The sequence below is a fragment of the Rattus norvegicus genome, chromosome 15, assembly GCF_036323735.1.
Source record: "Rattus norvegicus strain BN/NHsdMcwi chromosome 15, GRCr8, whole genome shotgun sequence".
Classification (NCBI taxonomy): Eukaryota; Metazoa; Chordata; class Mammalia; order Rodentia; family Muridae; genus Rattus; species Rattus norvegicus.
This window is the reverse complement of record NC_086033.1, coordinates 7,041,805-7,049,049: the sequence shown is the minus strand read 5'-3', so window position 1 is coordinate 7,049,049 and position 7,245 is coordinate 7,041,805. Positions and strand designations below refer to the sequence as shown.

The following is a 7,245-nucleotide window of genomic DNA, read 5'->3' as shown; positions in this document are numbered from 1 at the left end:
TAGAGGTGCTGAGCTGGGAGTAAAAAGGAGGGCATCCTATTTGGAGGAGGCTTAGAAGAACCTGGCCACTGAGCCGTCTCATCAAAAGTATCTTAATGTATGTGTCTTTTATGTGCAATCCAAAGAAACCTGGGCAGGGTTGATAGCTTGGTCTGCCGAGAGCTTAAAGTGAGGCAGTAGAAACAACACTCTACAGAGTCCTATGTGAGCAATCCATGGGCATTAAGGAGGGAATCCAAAGTCACCTTGACTAAGAGAGTTAGAGCTGACCCAGATGTAGCTTTTCACTATAACCATCCCTTCCTTTTGATCTTTTAGTGTGCCATTTCTTCAAGAATATTAGTGAGAAGGAGAATTTGACTCTAAAGGTTATTCTTGGTTGTTGAATTGTCTTCATCTGAGATTAACCAAACCACAAAAGTAGAGGGGAAATCTGTGAGGGATTTCCGTTTAATGTAAATTCAAATTTACTTCTAATCTGGATATTTGAGGTAGGAAGTCACACCTTTAACCCAGAACTTTAATCCTGATCTTCTTTTTTCTTTTTTAGTCATCTACAGATACATCATTATTAGGAATGTGTCCTTCTCACTGGAGACCAGAGAAGAGACCTACAGTTCCATGATACTTAAATGTCATAGCAAGACATCAAAACAAAATGTCAAAGTGTGAATGGAGGAAATTATTTAGGACAGTGTTTTGCAAACAAGTTTTGATACAGATATTCTTGGAAGGAGAGCTCTGCAATTTTGCATTTCATATTTGACTTTGCTGGTACTCTGACTGGGATCAACATAAAACTTCTTGGGATTTTCTTAATCTCCTTTATGAATAGAGATGAATGAACCATCAGCTCTGTCATCTATGTTATTATGGCTACAGTGAGGACCAAGTATGCTAAAGTTCTTCATCTGATTTTTCAAACAGCGTGCTCATACAGGTGTGAACCTCTGTGGGTTGTGGGAGGGCAAGGTTGAGAACACTGGCTGAGGGCTGTGAATGGAGAAGTGGGACGATGCATGCAGGAGGGAGGGAAAGGCCTGAATGTGGCTCATGAACAAATTCACAATATCCATTGACTTAATGACCATTCAGGAAGTGGACTTCTGCAAAATGACTTGAGCTGACCAGCATGGCAGGAAACCAGAAACAGATTCAATGGGGATTTAGATCAACTGGATGGGAAACATGGGCTTAGAGGCAGAGACGTGTCAGCACATGAAGAGTGGAAAAGCCAGTGTGGTCTGTTAAGCTTCTCAGCCCCATGGTTAGAGGCAAATAGCAACAGGTTTTAGCACTGAGGAAAAGAAGAAATAAAAGCCAATTTGTTGAAAATCCCCATCACCAAAAAGTAGTGAGATCCTCTGTGATGCACATCATCTCTCAGGGGCACTGGCCGTCGGAATGGCTGGATGATGGCTCTCGGCATGGGCTCTGCCTGCACCCCTTTCCTAACTGAAGACCTCAAATCTGCTTCAGCCGGGTCATCAGCTCTCCATTCTGTGGCATGGAGATCAGATCGCTGCGTCTGCCTATGCAGTCTTTCTTTACCTATGAAGACCTGAGGAACTGTTCTCCATCCAGTGAGCTGTTGTAATTAATCTTGAATCTCATTGGTGTTGTTAGTGGCTGTGATGTTCACAGACTCCAGAAGACCAGGACTGAAAGGCAGTTGACTGAGGATTTCTTGGGTCTTTCTGCAATAGGGGCAGGTGGGCTGGATGAACACGACCACCTTCCCAGATGGGAACTTGCAGTTCACAAACCACTGAGCCACGCTGACAGGCTGCAGCTTTCCAGGAAGGAACATTCGGTTGAGGGTACTGGTCCCGTGTCAAATGTGATTGGAAAACCTGATGTCTTTGCTTCTGTGGACCAAGACCGGAAAAACCCAACTACATAAAAATCTGAGGACAAGTTGTGAGACGTTTGTTCTTTCCTTCAATCATGTAGGTCCTAGGAAGGAGCTCAGGTGTAGGGAGTTGGCAACAATTACCTTTATCTGTTGAGCCATCTCACCTGCTGAATCCCTCATTCATGGAACTGAAGAAACTCTGTATCCATCTCGTATTCTGTGTATATATCTATGTATCATTCGTAGAGTGGATACTTTTGTTTGTTGGTTGGAAAGCACCAGTCTGGAGGGCTCATGGTTGGTCTCAGTAGTCCAGTCCAGGAGCTGCTTTACAAGAATCATTCACTGATCTGGAAGAAACTCTTTTTATAGGCAGTGAGATCTTCTGGAACAATATCAACCATCCTTCTCCCTTCCCAGTGTTGAACTGAATCATTCTCCACCAAAGGCCTGTGGTCTCTGCTGCAGGCTGCATCCTCCCAGGCTGTCTGAAGCTTGTTCATAGCAGTGCATTTATGGGACGGCAACATGATTTCCTTACCACTTCACTCCCCCCCCAGGAAATATTTTTCAATTCTTTACTTAATCTGATGGGTCTAATCTACATCATCACCCAGGATGAGATGGGGGAGTTCTGTTCCAACCCGTACAGTAAGAGATGCTGAGATATGATGCTGTATCCACTAATGCCCTACATGGACGCCTGGCAGTTTAGACAATAAGCATGGCTATCCAATATGTGTCTTCCTACTGGTCCCTAGAAAGAGACAGTGAGAAAATATGCCTTGTCCATATGAGGCCAGACAAGAATTTGTGGTTCTAGAAGACAAGGTACGAAGGACTGCGTGTAAATCCCAGTAACTGAGAAAGCAGCCTGGAGCCAGTTGTGTTACTGAGACTTCAGACAGCTTGGCCTTTACAAAAGTGACACAGCAGACTTCCATGACCAAACCCTTAGCCTGGAAGATGTAGTTATGGTAGCCAAGAAAAGCAAACACAGAACTGTCCCCTTTGCCTGCCTCTTACTACTCTGCTCTCCCATATCACAGGAGGCTGAATGGTCTTCCGCATACCCTGAGATGCAGCTCACAAGGGACAGCGCCTGTCATCAACAGAGCTTCATCTGAGCCTGCCCTTGGCCTGTGGTGGATGTGCAGGAAGTGAGCTGACAGGTGAAACGTAGCGTGGCTGGGTCTCAAAGTGCAGCATGAGACTCACCCACTGTGATTGTCAACACTTCCATGTCTCCATTGGGAGGGCAGTGTCACAATGTCCTCCTACTGTCTTCTCACTCCATTCATATGCTTCGTGTGACACAAGCTCATTCACAGTTCACAGGAGGCAGCATAGCTTCAGAGCCCTCATGTCTGGGCACAGAAGCCAAGAGAGCCATGTCACAGTTCACAGTGATAATGTAGATAAGCCAGGGCATTTCCTCCAAGTTTTACTTTCAAGTGTATCTTTTTATTGCAGTTTATGCTACTCTTTCTAGAAGGCCACGTTTCGGGAGAGCATTTGGATTTTGCCCCATCCACAGTTTACAGATTACTTACATAGACTCCTAGAGGATTTCAGTGGCAAGTTTCCCTAAAGTTGTATGCAAACTAACCACACACACACACACACACACACACACACACACACGCACACACACGCACACACACACCCGGTGCAAGGATAATGGAGACGCGCATGTTGAAGTAAAGTTAGGACAGTGGATCTAGAAGGTAAGATGTGAAGTGTTGTGCTAAAATCTAAGACCCTAGGACGGAGGATGGGAAACAATTGTGAGTGGTGCTTTCCCAGAACGTGGCCACATGAACAATGAAGTATGAGACAACAGACCTGCATGGTCAAAGCCAAACCCCAGGAATGCACACAGTCTATTGAATGAGATTGCAGCTCATCTCTCTGATCTGTAATAGAAGAGTTCAGGTGTTTCCCACACACACTGATATGTAGCAGCTGAGGGCCAGCGCCTCTCCTGCATACTACTTCATTATAGTCCACCCCTAGCACCCTGTAGGATATTTAAGAATGGACCTGACAGGTGATCTTTTGACCCAGTTTAATATGTAGCTGACGTTGAGAATGTCAACATCTCCAGAGCTCTGTTGAGCAGCGGGTGCTGATTTCCTCTGGCTCCCTTAGCAATGCTTCAGAAAACCAAGGAGACAGCCTCCTCAGGCATATTCACAGCTGCACAGGATGGAACTTGACTTCAGAACACCCTAGCCTGAGGTATAGAAGCCAGGATGAAAACTCCATCAGCACTCAGTTGCTATGGAGATGCCCAGAATCATGGATAGATCTCTCTAGATCCCAGGACTGTAGTAATAGATGCCTTGTATTGGTAGAACGTGGTCGTTTAGTTCCCCTACTTACTGCTCAGGACACCTAGAGAAGTCAGGAAGGAGCCAGTCCTAGTTCTGGTTCACTGACTAACAGTTCTTCACTGCACTAGAAAACTGCATGACACTCACACGTGTTGACTCAGAAATCTAAGGGGACCACTATCAGGGAATGGCAGTCAGAATAACTCGAGTGGAAAGCCTGAGATGATGAGGTCTCATCTAGAAGTTCTTCTCTCTCCCAGATATTAGTGTCAGACACAAACTGAACCAATCCAAAAGGGGAACAGTCAGCCCTGAGCCAAGGATACGACACTAGTCTCTCCCTTCTTCCTAAGGACCTTTGTCTTCTAAGTAAAAGGAGTAAAAGCCCTAATTTCTCAGGAAAACAGTGGTGCCCTTCCCAACAACTGGCTTCTGAAACAGAGAAATTAATGATGTAAAGTCTCTGACTTCCAGGAACCATAACAAGCAGGGAAGTCCAGCTGCTTCTTATAGGCTCCCGGCTCTGGGTTTCCATACCTGGAAGGCTCAGCTCAAGGCCATCTCCTCAAGGAACCTCCTCACCCTTTGCCCAGAGCTCACTGAGCTTTCCCAAGGACCATTTATTTCTTCCTTTTTTACAACAAGACAGAAGGCCAGCTTCCTTCTCCCCAACTCTCACCGATTCATGCTCTTTGCTCTTTCTCCCAAACGGCTGCTTAGCCTGGACAACAGGTTGATTAGTGAAATCTGGAGGCATTGAAGAAATATCCCACAGGCAGTTGGTGCCACCACAACACTTGTGACACCACAGAAGATGCTAGGGCTCTCCTGGATACAAGAGATTGTTCAGGGAAGGGTCTACTGACGACGTCACTGGGAACTGCCAGGGCCTCCTGCTAACCAGCTTTCCTTATGGTGACCAGATTCTGAGGTGCCATCTCCAGGAGGCTCTCCAGTGACACAATGGAACCCTTTCCATATCTCCTCCCTCTAAAGCTAGAGATTTCTCTTTGCTTCATTAGTAGTTACCTGCTCTGAAAGGGCAGATTGCGTCAGGGCTTGGCATGGGGAGAAAAGATCAAGGGACATGGGGTGGAAGACATTCTACTGCATAATAATTATATTCCCAGATCCAGTCCTTTGACATACATTCCAATTTCCTAGGTTTTCCTGTTTCCCAAAAGTCAGTATTTCCCTCCAGACCTTTAATTTATTGGATATTGGATTTCATTTTCTTATTGTGCATTCCTTCAAAGGTGTCTTTCTTTTTATATATTCATGGATGTGTACTCACAAAGTCTCTGTTTCGCATCCCTCTGTTGCAATGATCTTGGTAACATAGTGAACCCAGTTACACAGTGAATATACAACTTTAAATGTTGTGCACCTACTTCAAATGATAAACTTCCGAATCCTTTCTCAAAAAAATAACCAGATATCAGTGAGCAAAGGACAACGTGGACGGAGATTGGTCCTCTGCAGTTCCATTAGACGTCACTTCTCTAGTGTCCACCTTCCTGAGGTCCCAGGGACAGGCCTGAGGGTGTTAGAGTTTGGACCATGATCCTGTATTCATGCCAAACATAAGATTCAGGAGGTTGGGCAGGGAGTGGAAGGGCTTGAGGTCAGGTGAAAGCTCAACTTTAATAGGTCCAGAAGTTCTGGAGGGAGTCTATTTGGCCTTGTCATCTGTGGCTTCTACGTTCTTGACCTAGTTGTGAGGAATCCATGTTAAAATTCCACCTAACCTCATAACTGTAAGAGTGTAAAACATCGCCACGTAGGTCCTTTGCAAATTGCTTTGTCCTTTTCGATGCCCAGTTGGCTCATGCAGGTTCACTACCACTAGGTCCAAATTAGGGGATATTGTTGGTAGATTTAGAGGTTCACTGGGTCTCTCTGATAGTCAAGGTAATAGACTTTACGGAGAACTGGACGGATAGGATTTCAAGAATAAAATAGCTGAAGAATTCTGCCAACTGCTGATCTCTAAGATTTAGAAGCAATGGGGGGGGGGTATATTCTAAACATAATATTCTATGGTTCACTCCCTCCTTGTATGGAGTACAGCAGGCCCAAAGTAAGAAAAGTGCCTATCCACCCTTCCTGGACTCTAATGAGAGTTTTCATAGTGTTTCCTTTAATGTCTTGTTCATTATTTCCACCTGCCCAGAATTCTGCACAACAAAGACTCCAAACTATGCATACATCTTTGACTGTTATTCAGAGGCTTTGGCAGTGAGAGCTGGGCTATTATATGACAGCATTCCTAGTGAGTGGCAAAATTAGGGTGAAAGTTCCTAGCAGAGCTTTCTAGTTGCTCTATGATCAGTTTCAGTCCGATGTAGTGAGCTTCTACTCACCCAGAAAAGGAATCAATAAAAACAAGCAGGCACTTTTACCTTACTCTAGGAGACCATGTGTCAGTTAACTCAGGATCCCATAATTTATTATAGCATTGGCTACCTGTATGCAATCCTCTCTGGGTAAATGATCTCTGTTTTTTATTTACATAGGTGTAAATGTGACATCTGGCTTTGACATCTTCTACACTGTCCAGTGTATGTGGGCATAACATACCTTGTTCTTGGCAACTCAGAGAGTTCTGTGGACCCAAGACAAGTAGTCTGGCAAAGCTGACTTACCAGAAACCTGCCAATTGTCGCTGGAAGAATGATCTTTCCCTCTGGTGTTCACCAGCAACCTCTGGCGTCAAGCTATCCATTTGATTCTTTTGCATCCTCGCCTCTTGGTTATACTCAAAATACACAAGATCTAAGGCACAGACCACATAAAACTCAAGAAGGATGACGAAAATGTGGATGCTTCACTCCTTTTTTTTTTTATTAACTTGAGTATTTCTTATATACATTTCGAGTGTTATTCCCTTTCCCAGTTTCCGGGCAAACATCCCCCTAATCCCTCCCCCTCCCTTTCTTTATGGGTGTTCCCCTCCCTATCCTCCCCCCATTGCCGCCCTCCCCCCAACAATCTAGTTCACTGGGGGTTCAGTCTTAGCAGGACCCAGGGCTTCCCCTTCCACTGGTGCTCTTA

General features: G+C 45.0%; 1 pseudogene; it reads right to left on the bottom strand.

Moving 5' to 3' along the window:
* Positions 1–560: 560 nt before the first annotated feature.
* LOC134482253 (glutaredoxin-1-like) lies at positions 561–1,810 on the bottom strand (annotated as a pseudogene).
* Positions 1,811–7,245: the final 5,435 nt, after the last annotated feature.